Genomic DNA, 17,611 nt, shown 5'->3' on the forward strand with positions numbered 1-17,611 from the left:
CTACCTGATCCACGGTCCTACCTGTTGCTGCAACTTCCATTGGGGTGTACCAGGGAAACATGCCACTGCAAACCACTACACATCCAACTTTATTACTGCAATAGGGTCTGTCACAGCGATGTGTCACAGCAAACCTCTATACATCCCACTTTAATGCTGCAAGGAATGGGTAAGTACAGTATAATACCATGCACTCTGGACTGCGCAGTACACTTATATATATGTTTGCTTGTTTGTCTTTTGACTTTTCCTGGTAAGGGGTCACCACAGCGGAACTCCGGTCCGCTAATGATTGGCAGTAGAATTTTACAAAACTCCGAGGTGCCAGCTCGACGCCCAACCTTCAACGAAGGCACGCCCATTTACGCACGCATGTCTTTCGAACACTACCCAACCGCGGGGTGGACATTCAGACTCCACACAGAAGGGACTCCCAAGCCCAGCCGAGAATGGGAGAACCTCTTGCTGTGAGGTAACAACGCTACCGCCATACCACCGCGGCATTTATAAATAAATATATATATATATATATATATATATATATATATATATATATATATATATGTGCATAATTAGTTACCAGACTACTTAATGTGTTTGATGTATTCTAACAGACTTTACTGGGTTTATACCTATGTCTATGCAGTGGTTCTTATTATAATCTTCTGAGAGCTTACTAGTGTGTGTGTGTGTGTGTGTGTGTGTGTGTGTGTGTGTGTGTGTTGTGTGTGTGTTTTTATGTGTGGATAGAAACATATAAATAAATATATATATATATATATATATATATATATATATATATAAAGAGAGAGAGAGATGTACCCTTAAGACTGCCGAGTGATCAGAATGCATGTAATCTTTCAGTTAGCAAACAAGAAGTAGCTGTGATGGTAACAATGTTCTGTGTATTCTGCCAGTTACCGTGAAATTAAAGTTGCATTATTACTTTAAAATCCAGAGTCTAGTGTCATTACTATCAACAATATTCAGAACCTGGAATTGTAAGCTGATGGTTTAAGATGGCTTGAGTCCAGAGGCATATATTTTCTCCTAAAATAACTCAATTTAATTGCCAAACTGCTATTCAGAGAAAAATTTCTTGTCAAACAGCAGATGCCCTAGATCTCAGAATAAGCTGTTTTTCCTGAAAAGTCATTATTCTGACTCACAATAAAGTGATTCTATCAACTTTCAGTTATAAAGCTAAAAATAAGAGAAAATTAACCAAAATGGGGGGTAATCAACTTCTCTGAGCCACTTAACTTTGCAAAACTAATCGCCTTGCTATTGTGGAAGCAGAGGTTCTTGCACTTTCAGTACCATCAGAACTCATCAAAGTATGTTAAAATATAAAGGTAAACATTTGGGTTTTACAATGGTCACAGATGTGGAAGCTATTAACAGCTCAGTTTCATTTTTCTGAAGGCTAGAGTGTTACATTTTAGTAAGTAATAATGATGCTCACTAAACATTTTATGCAAAAATAAATGTTATTCATGATAGTGGATGCTTTTTACATACATGTACAAACTAAAACTAAGTAAATGGAACTGTACATTAGGTATTTATTTGAATTGTCTGGTTTTAACCAGAAAGAGACAATGAAAATCTTAGAGATAAAATACAGGTTGTGCTAACTGACGGTATCATGTCTCAGAAGTTACTAATAGAAGTGAATTTAACTTTGGAAAAGGACATTTAGATTGCTACAGTGTGCAAGTAAAGAGACAAACCATTAATGTAAGACAGCAAATGATATGTATGATGTAAAACACAAATAAAATAGCGAAGTCATTAAAAATGGGTCTATATTATATACTCGAAGTTTCTAAACTTCGAATCCCATAAGTTCGACATCTGATCAAAGTTTGAAACTTCAAATATATAATAAAACATCAAATAAATAAATAAAACTTACCTTAATGCTCCGAGCAGGGGTGCAAGCCCCCCTGCATCCCCTACACCCCCTACTTAAATATATCAACTCTGAGATCACACTTCAGTGCAAAAAATGGAAATTCTCCCATTCTGCACCGTATGGCGCTATTACATTTAACCTTCAAACTTTTCAAAGTTCGATCATATGGTGTCAACCATATGACATTCGAACTTTGAAAAGTTCATTCATGTAATAGAAACTCTTAAAAATGTATTATTATCAAAATAAGAGTGTGGATGAGAAGCAGAGGACTACAAGTTAGGCAAATACTACAGATGTAACTACTGACATACTAGGTCAGTGCAGGGTGCTGTATGTGTCAGGTATTGTTATAAATGTAGCAAGATGGAACATTTTGCTAACATTAACCACTCAAATAAAATAAGTAACCACTGAGGGTAAAATGGAAGAAAGCATTATTCTTGGGTTCAGTGATTGCCATGTCAAACACAAACTCTGAACCAGACTGACAAATCAGACCCCCATTAAATGCAATCCAATGAAACTTTAAAGTAGATACAGGGGGTGATGTTACTGTACAATCATGTGGTACTTATAGAAACATCTCCCTGAGTCTGCAGTTGCATGAAATAAATACTGAAATATGCAATACTGCAGGCAAGCTCATTGGACGTTTCCTAGCAGTGTCACAACAGAAGGGCACAAGTATAAGTTGGATCTGTGAGCTAGAAGATTCTAGAAGTATAAAGTGCACAATATAACTGTGACATGGAAATCTGGTTAACTGCCAGAGTAAACAAAATTAATGGGGGGGGGGGGTTTGCAGAAGTTGATCTGCTTTTCTGTGAGACAGTAAAAATATAGTCAAAGCAAGATGACCTCAAACATGGTTTGATCACAATCAGAAAGGTACCATTATGAGTCTTTTCTAAATTGTAAGCAGAATACAACTCTATGAAAACACGTGGTATTAGTGAATTTGTAGCTAATCCAATTAAAGGGTGTGTGCCTATTGCACTGGTAATAAAACAAAAATAGCAATGTGAGAATATGTACTGCTTTAAAAATTTGATGCAGACGTTAAGTAAATGTTCAGTCTAACTACCTTCAGAATGTCAAAGGAAAATATACTTTAAAAATGATCAATACATGGTAGGTTCAGGTTAAAGCACTTTAATCTTGTAGCAAGGAGACAAAAATGTGCTATTACAGAGTTTGTCTGACTAGAATCAGGAAATGCAAACATTTTTATACATTTTCTAATAAGACATTGCCTACCAAGCTAACGTAGTAAATCACAAGTTTTAACATCATCATTTCGTAGTGCTTGTTTATATGATTTTCTGCTTGTACTATCAATTTTTGTGAGAAACTTCCTAAGAAAAACAATGTGGCCTTGGCTACCAATGGTTAGATATATGCAATGTTACCATTCAAGGTACTATGGCTAATATGAGCACAAAGCAAGTATAGATTGCAGTTCATTTCTCCAACAGTCCTTTGTCTGTTTTATCTCTTCTTTCTGCAGCTGTGCATGTTCTCATACTTCAAACAGAGCTAATTGTTCAAAATCATTACATTATAGAATATAGCATTGTTCATTCATTGCTTCCTGACCTAGCAGATAATCACCTGCTTCTCAAGTACATTTCTAAAAGGCATAAACATGAATATTGCTGTGCTAGCAATTACTAGGTCAGAGGGCATCTTGCAAGTTTCAGAAAGCACACTGCTGTTTCAAAAGCATCTTTTAGTCTCATATGAAATTCAGCTGTATATAAAATAGTGCATATAAAATAGAATGAAAAACGTGTTAACTCATTTAGTTTCTAATTAGCATTAAGCACACACATTAATACATATTTTTCTGACATTTCCCCCCCTGTTAATACTTTTTAATTCTATTTTCAAAAGAATAAACAGTTTGCTTCTTCTCCTAACCTCTTCCATTCAGGATTTGCAGTTGAGAGTCATTCAGTTTAAACTTATGAAAGTGTTTCACTTTTCAACAATTCTTTAATTTCAGTACTTTGATACAAAGTCTCAGAAACTGATATATCTATAAATTATTTGATCAACTTTTTCATGCAGGGAATACCACAACAAATCCATGCTCCTAATAGGAGTAATCCCACACAAATGGCAATCAGGATGTTCATTAGGATGGAACCCCACCCCCAAACAAATTCTGGAAAAAATCCATCAGAGGGTTTGGGCCTGGTTTGGTCATGGTCGACACTTGCTGGATCACCTCAAGATGGTTGTTTATTTCGTGCTGGTTGTCAGGAATATACGGACAGCATTCTTCTTTGATTAAAGCGCAGGTACCACCTCTCGCCGCTAGGGTGAAGTCGAGAGCCATGCGGTTCTAAAGCACCACAGTTCTCATAGCATTCAGTTCATCAGTCACTAATTCAAGAGCAGAAAAAGTTGCATTGCTCATAACTTTGAGAAGTTTGGACAGTTTTCCCAGCTCCCAAATCGATTTCACTGTGCCATATGCAGGGGCTATGCCTGCCCATGATATAATGGTGTCACTCAACTCCATGTGTGTCAGTTTATCTTTGTTTTTTACGGAGTTATGGTTTCTCCATCCTGCTTTGATTCGTCCTACTGGATTCTCGGGTCTCTTAATTGGACTTCTAGGTTTACTACTGACCTCTCTGATGTTTTGAATTTTTCCCTGAGGCAAAGCTGCAGTGTGTCATATGGCCGGAACCAGGTAACCCCAAAAAACAACTGCCGGACCAATTCTCAGGTAGCCATTTAAATGCTTTTTTCCCACAAACAAAATAACAATTCTCTACTTTAGTATTGATATAAGCTTGCCCTACATCAAACATTTTCTTATCAATAATAGAAAGCTGCTTTAAAAGAATAGGATTATGTTGTATCTCATCAACATTTCTATGCATTTTAGTGAAATATGCGTCATAGTTTGTATCACAAATAGTTTTAGTCTTACTGGGTTTAATATAACATTTATAAGAAACAGTCACATTGCAATTGCTCCAACCCATCTGAATAGTGTCATTCTTGTAAAAACATACAATCCCTTTTTGTGTAACAGGTAGGTATAATGCTATTTTGTCTTGTGATTTTACAGGTGAAGTAGCAAAAATCAAGTTTTCCCAGGTCTCATTGACCCCTAGGGGGACAGCAGTCATTAATAATCCCCTGTATGCTGTCAGTATAGCTGTTGAAATCCAGCAGTTTGAAACATTAAAAGTCTCAGCATACACATATTTAATTGCTTGGTAAGTGTTAAAGTTTGGATGCCAGTCTATGTGTAATGCATCACGTTTGATCAGTTCAACTCTTGTGGCTGGGAAAAGGAAAGGCCACAACAAAAAAATCAATGTTATCAGTATAGCTATCAGAATGATCATGCAAATTATCTGAGGTTGTTCTGCATGTCTGTTTCCTCTATACCTGGTCATTTTGTTCTCATTGTACAATAGTAACAAGGTTTTTGTCCAGTTCAAAGTTCTTAACCAGTTTACAATGTGTCAAATGAATCCAGGACGCTCGCTCTACGATCTTGACTGCAGTGTGTGTCGACAGTAGTACCTGGTACGGCCCTTCCCACTTCGGAGAACTCCGGTTCTTTTTCTTCATGACCTTCACCAAGACCCACGTGCCTGGGGCTATTGCTGCCTTGGATGGTCTGGTTTGTTCTTTATCTGAAACAGAATTTAACTGCAAAAGTTTGTTATTCAAAAATCGCCTCATATACTCTGCAAGTGAACTGTCAGCCTCCTGCTCTGCAGGCATGAGAGGTTTCCATTGAGGTGTATAATATGCCCTCTCAAACAGAATTTCAAAAGGAGTTAACCCTTTCGCATTTGGAACAGTTCTCATGCTCAACAGTGCCAGAGGTAGACAGTGCACCCAGTTCTTTTGTGTCTCACTAATCAATTTCCTAAGCTTGTTTTTCAAAACCCCATTATGCCTCTCTACTAATCCTGCAGATTGGGGATGGTATGCGCAATGATTTTTCAAAGAAATCCCAAAGTAACGGCTGAGTTGTTGTATAGTATGATTTACAAAGTGTGTGCCATTGTCACTATAAATCTTTTCCGGTATGCCAAATTTAGGAATAATTTCTTTAACGAGGACTTTTGCAACAGTAGCTGCATCTGGATTTTTAGTTGGAAAAGCTTCCACCCATTTGGAAAACATATCTATAATGACAAGGCAGTACTTCTTATTTTCGCATTTGTTCAGCTCTATAAAATCCATACAAATAGTATGGATTGGATACAGTGGTGTAGGGAAACTCTCCTGCTTAGGTTTCAATGCCCCTTGTGCATGATGCTTGTTACAAACATGGCATGCTGAACAAAAATGTTTTGTGTAGTTTGTAAATCCATATGTCGTAAACACTCGATTCACTAACTGTACCATCCTCCCTGTTGAGACATGGCACTGCCCATGGCTCAACAAAGCTGCATATCTAAACAAGTTAGATGGCAAAATCGGTTTCTTCTCTTTGGAGATGTACAGTCCCTTCTCAAGGATTGCTCCTCGTTTTATCCACTTTTCTTTTTCAACATTTGTAGTAAGTGTCTGCATTGTTTTTAACATTTCTAAGTCTAAAATCTCAGATGGTTGTAATTCCTCACTCAAAAGAAATACTTCTGAAGCTGAAGCTGCTTGTTTTGCAGCTGTATCAGCCCTCGCATTACCTTTTGAAATTCTATCCTGTTGTTTGGTATGAGTTACGCATTTGCAAATAGCTACTTTCTGAGGTAACTGAATAGAGTCTAACAAGTCTAAAATAAATTGTGCATGATTAATTGGTTTAACAGTAGATGTTATCATTCCTCTATTTTTTCACTGCTGCACAAAAACATGTACAGTAGAAAAAGCATACTGACTGTCAGTAAAAATGTTCACTCTCTTACCTTTTGCCAAGGTACATGACCTTGTTAAAGCAATCAATTCTGCTGCTTGTGCAGATAAGTTGTGTGGTAAAGACTTTGCTTCTAAAATCTCAGTATCAGAAACTGCTGCATACCCCACTAGATTCTGTCCTGTAGGACCCCTCCTGCATGAGCCATCCACATAGTATGTCACCTCGGCATCATCCAAGGGAACATCTGTGAGATCTTTTCTAGGTAGTGTCTTTTGCTCAATCTCCTGCAGGCAGCAGTGTGGTTTGCCATCTGCAGGGGTTGGGAGCAAGGTTGACGGATTCAAAGTTGTGCATCGTTCAATTGTCATATGAGGTTGGCTCAACAGTATAGTCATACAGGAAAGATGTCTAGCAGGAGAAAGATATGCTACTTTTTCTTGCAGTAAAATAATCGTGACTGCATGAGGCACTCTCAATGTGAGAGGGTGGAACAATACTACTGAGGCTGAAGCCTGCACTGCCATTGCAGCTGCGACTACTGCTTGTACACAGTGGAGCAGGGATCACAGCACTGGGTCTAGCTGTGATGAATAGTAAGCTATGGGGCGTTGTTTGTCCCCATGCTGTTGTGTTAACACTGATGTCATATAACCTTGCTTACAATCTACAGTTTGGAAAAATCGTTTATGATAGTTTGTTAATCCTAAAACTAATGAAGAAGTTATTAGTTGTTTTAATTTGCAGAAAGCTGATTCTGCTTCTGGTGTCCACTGTAATAAATCTTGTGCTGCCATTGGCTTTTTGAATATCAAGTTGGTCAGTGGAGCAGATTCCAAAGCATAGTTTGGAATCCAACTCCAACAAAAGTTAGTAGTACCCAGGAAGGACATCATTTCCTTCTTGGTAGTTGATTTTGGTGCTTGTAATATTGCTGTTTTTCTGTCTTCATCTAATATTCTGCCTTCGTTGGATATTACATATCCCAAGTATTTGACCTGTTTTTTCCAAAGTTGCAGTTTGTTTTTGTTTACCTTGTGTCCTTGAGTGGCTACAAATTGTAGTAATGCTATGGTATCCTCTCTGCATTCTTGCTGGGTGGGGGCTGCCAGCAGAATATCATCTACATAAAGTAAAATCTGACTGCCTTTCGGTGGGATAAATCCCACCAGATTACTTGCCATTTCCTGTGCGAATATTGTTGGACTTTCACAATATCCCTGTGGTAATCTCGTATATGTATACCTTTTTCCCTGAAATGTAAATGCAAACCAATGCTGGCTGTCAGGGTGTATCAGTATTGAGAAATATGCATTGCTAATATCTACCACAGAAAAATACTTTTGTTGAGGTTTCAAATCATTTAACAAAGTGTGTGGATCTGGCACAATTGGTGCCCTGGGTATAACTGCGTCATTTACAGCTTGTAAATCTTGGACCATACGCCATTCTCCATTTGCTTTCCTAACAGGAAGTAAGGGTGTATTGCATGGTGAATCGGGAGATTCTATCAAGACTCCTTCCTTAAGTAAGGCTGCTATTATAGGTTTGATTCCTATTTCTGCATCCTTTCTCAAGGGATACTGTCTCTTTTGAGGTCTAAATGCTGATTTTGGCGTGATAGTAACTGGTCCTGCTGTACGAATAAGTCCTACATCTGATTTCCCTGTTGACCAGAGAGTCTCTGGTATGTCTCGTAAGGCTTTTTCCTCTTCCTCTAGTAAGAGTGCTACTCAGCTGTCCTCACTTGCCTGTGAGTGTACAGCTGGGTGTGTCTGTGTTATCCAATTTAGTTTCTGCTTTTGTACTCCCTGTTCGGAAAGTTCTAACTCTGTCTGCTTTTCCCACCTTGTGACTTTTTCTCCTAGGTCTGCCCACTTCATGTTTCTATCTTTAGTTAAACTCACATGTGGTAATCAATTAGATTTGTAAAGTGCTAGGAATTCCTGGGGCAATGAACAGCTCACTGCACTGTTTCCTTCTGTGTCCCAGTACAAATTTCGTAATATTAATCTGTTAGCATGGTTTCTAAACAGTTCTTGCTCATATTCTTTATCAGGTCCTGGTTTGCTACAGTAATATAGAGTGCAATGCAACAAATGCTGTTTATCAGTGTCAAGGGAGGGGGATTTACTGATGGCTATGTTCATCAGTTCTTCGGTTACTGCCCCTGGACCAGTCATAACTAAGTCCTGGCTGTACCAATAAAATGTTTCACCCTCCGGTCGCACTACAAAAGTATCCATTTGTCACTGTGCTTCCATACCCTGCATAGCTGGAACTATGGTTATGCCAAATATCTGCATTAGGTCTCCCCCCAAGAGATTCACTGGGCATTTTGCAGAAACAAAAATTTTGCTTTTCTGGGTCATCCCTGAAACTGGGTCCGTTATCGCTATGTTGTGGGAGAGTGGCTCCCGATACAGCTGTCCATTAGCTGCTTTCACTAATATATAGTCAAGTGATTCTGAATTTTCTGGTAGTTTGGAAGGATGTATCAGGGTCTGTGAAGCCCCTGAGTCACACAGGAATTTGACTTCCCTCCTCTCTACCAGAAGTGTAACTTCCGGTTTTGTGTCTGCTATGTAGAGCTCTAGGCTCAATAATGCTAAGTCCAAAATTTCATTTTCTTCATTATCTGTGATTTCATGCACATCCTCTACCTCTTCTATCACATCCTTTACCCCTTCTACTACATTTGCACTTGTCTTTTTCTTGTTTATTCCTATCCAGTGATTCTTGACTACCATATAGTCAGTCCTCACCCTCCTTGTCCTCTGTGGTTACCTTTTTATTTTGCCTGTAATCCCTTGCTAAATGTCCCTTTTTCCCGCATTTAAAACATTCACCCCTTTTCTTTCTCTCCTCAAAGTCCTCTGATCGTTTATCAGATTGTTTGTTTCACTGGGTATTTTTCTTACCCTTCTTCCCAGTTTGTACTACAAAGACTTCTGAGCCATCTTCTACTGCAAATACTTGAGTTTTCTTTTTCTTTTTGCTATGAAAATGCCTTTCGGCATGTCTTGCATATTCAAGTAATGACTGTAATCTACTTGTACGATGATCTACCATGTGCTTTGTAATAAAGCTGCTAATGGGTGCAATACTGCCTTTCAAAAATGCATTATTTAGCTGATGCTCATATAGGGAATCATGTGTTTGGTCTTCAGGTACCTGCATTCCACAATGGTTATTAAAACATTCTAATAATCTGGCATAATATCTATCAACAGTTTCACCTTCTTGTTGTATGCATTGATTAATGCAAGTCCAATCAGCCCTAGGCTTCCATTTCTCAGAGATTCAGTCTGTCAGACCTTTCACTCTATTTTCCAGTTCTGCGTTACTATATGGGAGTGGTCTAAGCTCTGCACCATGGGGATTCCAGTTGCCACTGATCATGTGCTAATCTGGACCTACGATTTGTCTAACTACTTTCTCTACTTCCTCTCCATTCAAATGGTAACTTAACCTCATGCCCTGTAAGTCTTCTAAGAATTTTCTAAAATTAACTTTTGGATGGGGAATTCCCTCTGTGGCTTTCCGGATGTCTTCCAGTGTCCACGGTCTATATAATAGAAGAGTTGGGTCCTGTCCTGCCTGTCCTGCCTGTGGATTTGGTACTTCTATGAGTGGACATATCTCTTCTTCACTCTTAGCTTGTGAATTTTTATTCATTTCATACAATTCAATATTCCCTCTTAAGTTGCATGCTCGAGACCTGGTCTCGATAGGATCTCTGTCAAACAGTTTTGGTTTTGCAGGAACAGCTGGGTATAGCGGAGGTGGATCAACTTGTCCACTCACTTCATATTCTGGTAAGGAAAGCGGAGGGGGCAGAGGGGCTGTTGCTATTACCAAGTTATTGTCTTCTTTATCTAAGAACATTGCTTTTGAATTTTTAATCTTTTGTTCCCTGCGGTTTGCTTCCTCAAGCCACCTGTGTGCCTGAGGGACTCGTAATTGTCGTTGCTTTTTCAGCTGACCTTTTGCATCTGTTTTAAGTTGTCTAACACGTTTAATAAGTGAAGGTTTATCTAAATTACCATTGAATTTGTATTTATTAACCCATTTTGTATAATACCTAACATTATCGGCACACTGTAATTGCATATATTTCACATCTTCGGTTAAGGGCGGATCTCGGGAACTTTTTGTGCACTGATTTCCCATGTTGCCTTAGCTAAGTTAGAAATTGTTACGTAACCCTTTTTATCACGTGGTACCTCAATTTACACCTTTTCACAGTTTATCTAGAATAACTGCCTACCTATTCTGTTTCCCTGATCTATGACAAGACAGCAAACTTTTTTGTCCCTTATCTGCACATGCAAATCTCCCTCACAAAAGCAATACTGTAACAAGTCCCTGATCTAAAACAGAAAATGGTAAATTCCTCCTTACCTGAGCCTCCGTGTCTTGATCCCACCAGAACGTTGACTTTTTCCTCCAATCACAGATCAGAAACAGTGGCTGGCCTCTTTTGAACGACAATTCAGTCGGAGGTCTTTCAAAGCAGAAGAACCGATGTGGCCACTTCTCCATACGGGTTCATGCCACCAGGCCCAGTTCTGACCTGAGCCAGAGTGAGAGATATGTTTCCGGCTCAAAGGACCAAACTGTCAAAGGAAAAATATACTTCAAAAATGATCAATACACGGTAGGTTCAGGTTAAGGCACTTTAATCTTGCAGCAAGGAGACAAAAACATGCTAATACAGAGTTTGTCTGACTAGAATCAGGAAATGCAAGCATTTTTATACATTTTCTAATAAGACATTGCCTACCAAGCTGACGTAGTAAATCACAGGATTTAACATCATCATTTCTTAGTACTTGTTTATATGATTTTCTGCTTGTACTATCAATTTTTGTGAGAAACTTCCTAAGAAAAACAGCGTGGCCTTGGCTACCAACGGTTAGATATATGCAATGTTACCATTCAAGGTACTATGGCTAATTTGAGCACAAAGCAAGTATAGATTGCAGTTCATTTCTCCAACAGTCCTTTGTCTGTTTTATCTCTTCTTTCTGCAGCTGTGCGTGTTCTCATACTTTGAACAGAGCTAATTGTTCAAAATCATTACATTATAGAATATAGTATTGTTCATTCATTGCTTCTTGACCTAGCAGATAATCACCTGCTTCTCAAGTACATTTCTAAAAGGCATAAACATGAATATTGCTGTGCTAGCAATTACTAGGTCAGAGGGCATCTTGCAAGTTTCAGAAAGCACACTGCAGTTTCAAAAGCATCTTTTAGTCTCATATGAAATTCAGCTGTATATAAAATAGTGCATATAAAATAGAATGAAAAACATGTTAACTCATTTAGTTTCTAATTAGCATTAAGCACACACATTAATACATATTTTTCTGACAGAGAACAATGCTGCTAAACTGGTTCCTGGCTGAGTTTTTTCCTTATTAGGCTTTTCAAGTTTGGTTTGACAGATACTCCTACAGAGATATTGTGAAAAGCTAACAATCTTTATTACTTCAGTTGGATGGCCTTGTTTCAAAAGAATGCCATTTAGTATAACCAATGTGAGAATATATACTGCTTTAAAAATTTGATGCAGATGTTAAGTAAATGTTCGGTCTAACTACGTTTGAGAACAACGCTGCTAAGCTGGTTCCTGGCTGAGTTTTCTCCTTATTAGGCTTTTCAAGTGGGGTTTGACAGATTCTCCTACAGAGATATCGTGAAAAGATAACAATCTTTATTACTACAGTTGGATGGCCTTGTTTCAAAAGAATGCCATTTAGTATAACCTCAGCACAAGAAATACTTCATCATGAAATGAACAATTTGTTAAAAGGGCATAAAGGTGTTGTGGTTGTGATGGATGAAAAAGTCAATGTTTGGTCATAATAAAAAGACACAATGGAAATTAGAAGTAATGCTGCAAACAATTAAAATCACATGATTGATGCTAAACAGAGATATATGCAGTTTTATTAAGCCTAAAGTCCAGTATTTTTGTCAATGCATACGTGCTATTGGCATTAGATGAGATTCAAGTAAGGACAAAACCACAGCACAGTTAAAAGGTCCCAACTATGAAAATTAGGTACATTAGGATCTTGGCATGATAAAAGTTCTGGACAAGTTTGCATCAAATCTTTCCACAGTGCCACGTCCTTTGACAGATTTACTGAAGACAGATATACCGTGGTCATGGGGGGATATTGAAACTCAAGACTTAAATTATATTAAACAAATGTTGATGTCTCCTCCAGTGCTCACCTACTATGATGTCACCAGATGTATAGTTGTGAGTGTTGATGATGATAGTTAAGGTCTAGCTGCTGCTTTACTTCATATGGATAAACCTGTAGAATTACCACAAACCACTGGTTCCACATATTAATTTCCCTGATTTAGAAAAAGTACCTTTAAGATGCCAAAAGTTGCTTATGAGCCTAAGGTGTTTCAACGCTAGATAAATACATGTTCGTATATAAGAACTCAGTGTGACAAATACACTGACAATAAACCCAGTACTTGACTTACACTATTAGACATCAAAGGAAGACTTTGTTGTGTGTAAGCAAAGCATCAGTGCAAATCAGTTAGTACTTCCTAAAAAGCTTTTTAACTAAAACAAGCTAGTAAATATGACAGCAAGCTACAGATGGTCATTAAATATATGAGGAATGAATGGGTTAACCAATGGAGCAGACAAATCATCAGAGGTACAAATATAATACTGTTAGACTACAGTTTCCTGAACACTATTGTTTGCTACTCTTCCAAGATCGAATTGTTGTAACTTTCTCAAAACATACCAAAGTACTAAATCAAATACACATAGAACATCACGAATTGAAATACTGAATTGAATACACACAGGACATCAAGGCATGAAAGAGTAAAAATGACATCATGATGGTCTGACAACAACAGGACATCGCAAATCTGATGTTGATGTACATTTTTCATAATACATTAACCATCCCAGGGGAGAGAGCCATTGCTACCCATTTTGTTTCCACATGATCCCTGCCGGAAAACAGATACAGATCTTTGTCATTTTAAAGGAAACAACTGCCCTGTAGTAGTGAACTAATATTTATTTATATATGTATTTGTATTTGTTTTCCCAGATAGTCAGATTGGGCAATAATAACCCCATTATAGCAAAAGCCTAGAGAAAAAAATCCCCAAAAACAACAAATTGTGGTAAATTACAAAACAAAAATCCAGTGTGTGCATAAATCTAGATGAAAGTGTCAGATATACTCATCAACAGAAGTTAGTATGTGCAAAAAAGCAAAACATTAGATTCAAAATTGCATGATGGAGTTATATCTTCAAGAAAAGTTTGCGGACGATATACTGATTACTTTGGGTGGCAAAAATCTATCTTTACTAAACTTATTTAGTGACATAGATAATTTTCAAAAAAACTCAGGCCTTAAGTTCAATCATAATAAAACACAAATCCTTTTTGGTTGTTCAAAAAATTCAATATACAAGATAATTTTAAAAAATATATAATGAAATCTCATCAAATTACATATATAGGTATTGTTATTACTGATAACATAAAAGACACACTAAAACTGAACTTCAATAAAAGTATCACAACCATAGATAATTTATTAATTAGATGGTCAAATATAAGATTCTCAATGGATGAGAAATTGTCAGTTATAAAGATGGTAATACTCCCCAAAATGTTGTATATAATTCAATCTATATCTATACCCCCCTCATATTCAATTATCAAAAAATTAATACAATGATTAAACAATTCCTTTGGCACCCAATTAAATCTAGAATTGCATTATCATATCATATGTATAGCTGGGATAACAGAGGTATTGCATTACCTAATCTAGAACTTTATTCAATCTCTTCAGTAATTAAAACAATTTCCTATCTTATTGACAGTAAATATTCAGCTAAATGGAAAGAACATATTTTACTTTTATCCCAAACTCCAATAAATAATAATGATACCTATATGTTAAAATTAATAGATAACGCATTTATCTGGAGATTGAAAGATTTTTTTTTCTTATTATCATGCCCAAACATTTAAGTCTAACTACATAATTCTAATTTTAAAATCTTTTAAAAAAAATTGTCCTCAGATATAAAATATATGAAAGCTGGATATTCCTTATCTTTCCCATAACTTACACACAAGGGATCATTTTTACTATAGACTACCATAAAATGTTATTATTCAAACAAAAGCACTTATTAGCTTGGCATCGAATGATAAATAATCTTGAGTTAAAATCAGTTGATACTCTTATAGAAGAGTATAATCTTGACTCTATGTTATGGCTAGATTTACAAGAAGCTAGGAAATGTATCAAAGATAAACTAGATCTAATCCCCAGCACAACTAAGACTGTAATCCCCAAATTTATACAATATTTAAATATTTTACTCAACAGAACAATACAATGAAAATCAGTCTTTCACAAATATATAGAATAATGAAATCAGATTTGAAAATACACACAGATAATTACTGGAAAGATTTTGCCATTACTAATAATTGTTATCCCTCACACATAGATAAATTAAATATTCTTCAGTCAGCTGGTAAAACTACATCTTCCCTCAAATGGAGAATATTTAGGTGGAGATTTTTAAACAGATCATTTCTCACACCATTTAATATTAAAAAAAAACTAAAGATAGTGTTTTATGTTGGATATGTAAAAAGGAAGTTAATACAGGCTGGATACATATATTTTATGATTGCTTTCTTTTAAAAAACTTTTGGGAAGGCATTAACAATTTCCTACAAATAATCTTTACCAATAATTTTTCACTCAACAAATCATTAGTTTTATTCAACACTCCAATTCCATCTTGTGTCAAACCAAGTAAATATTAAATTTTATGGGTTGTTTTATCCATTGCCAGGAAAGAAATCACAGAAAACTGGAACTCTTCACATATTCCCTCTTTTCAAAACTTTTAAGATCTTCTCAATGATGTTTCTAAGCTTGAATTGTTAACCATTAAATCTAAATCTTCTAAGAATACAACATTATATAATTATTGAAAGAATATTAAGCAATTATTAACAATCTAATAATTTGAATGTTAATCCAAACTTTATTTTTTAGCCTAATCAGTGATATTTGATGCCTGCATAGTGAACATCCGTGTATATAGTTTACATTATCTTTGTTCTTTATAACACTGTTGTCTGGTTTTCATATTTATTGTACTTAAAATTTATTCAATTATTTTTATAACTGTTGTTCATTTCAGCATTGATTTCAATAAAATTCTATTTAAAAAAAAAAGAAAAGTATAATAACAAATCACATTGCCTTATACATTTGCAAGGGGAGCAATGGGAATAGATGGAAAACCATAAGCACTTTTCAGAATTCAAGAATATAAGTAATGTTCTAATAAAATAAAGGATAATAAACTAGGCTAAGACAGGCTTTCAACACAGCACTAAAATATGACATTAAATTGAGATAATGGGGGGATTCATAAAAGTTACTACAAAGTATACACTATGTATACAAGCAATCTTGTATGCTAATAAACCGGGGGCGGTAATAATATCTCTTTCAAAAGTCAAAGCTTTTTAGTTATAATAACAGTGTTTTGTCGAGTAACCAGCTTCACAATTCTGTTAAATATTTTACCACTGGAACAGTGCTTCTGGCTTAGTAAAACCCTGCTGGTGGACATTCTCTCCACTAAAACTAATAACATAGCCAGCTATAGGTACCTGCAATACCTGAGGCTGCAGTGGGGGGGCCTTAACCATTCTTATCTGTGCGGAGGCCCAACCAAAGCTACTGTTGGTTGGGGAAAAATGAGGAGAAAAAATGTAATTAATTTTTGCTTGCACTATTTAATCTGAATAGGGCTGTGATATGACACTGTTAGGATAAAGCTGGTAATAAACATGAACAAGGTTAGCAGTGATGAGAGATCGGCAGCCCAGAGTGATTGATCTCAGTGCACACCATAGAGTGTTAGAAGAGCTTATGCTTCTGATATTCAGGGATGGTTTCTCTTTCAGGGAGTTTAATAAATGCTGCTAGAACACTGGATACTATAACTCACAATGTCTTTGCTGAAGAATTCTGCTTAGTACCAAAAAGAATAGCAGAATAAAGTTTCAAAATGAGGAACACATTTTAAATATTATTGTAATTCACTTAAAAGTTACTAGATTAGCACATTTTGCATTGACATGCATTTTTTGGACAATAAGTATAAAACTATAATATCTGGATTTACTGAATGTCTGTAATCTTAAATGACTTGCCTGCAAATAAAATTATTTATTATTTTTTTAATGAAAGACAGAGAAAATTGATGAGGAAAAATCAAGGAATATCTGTGAAATCAGGGACAGTGACAGGTATTCATTTACTCATCAGTGAGGTAAAGTGACTTACTCCTGCTGTATGACGACTACTAAACAGCAGTCACTGATCTGGTCTGGCAGTAACAGCATTGCACAATGTAGTGCTATTTGCTGAAATAAGTGCAAAACTAGTATTGCTGTGGCTTATGCATGAGTGTGTGTGTGTGTGTGTGTGTGTGTGTGTGTGTGTGTGTGTGTGTGTGTGTGTGTGTGTGTGTGTGTGTGTGTGTGTGTGTGTGTGTAACAAATATCACTGATTTTTATCAGTTCACACCACCAATAATGCAGGACACACATTTTTATTTTCTGAGTATGAGTAAAAAATGCAGCTAACAAGTAATTATATTTTAAAAGTAAGATATAAAATATATCACAGAACATTCAGACACTTAGATCTTCTAGAAATCTGCTGGCCTCGCACTCCCAGGACTGTATAAATTGATATGGGGGGTCCCTTAGTCATCCTTGACTGTGTGGGGGCCCC

Source organism: Protopterus annectens, chromosome 3.part1, assembly GCF_019279795.1.
Source record: "Protopterus annectens isolate FY-2018-M chromosome 3.part1, PAN1.0, whole genome shotgun sequence".
Classification (NCBI taxonomy): Eukaryota; Metazoa; Chordata; order Ceratodontiformes; family Protopteridae; genus Protopterus; species Protopterus annectens.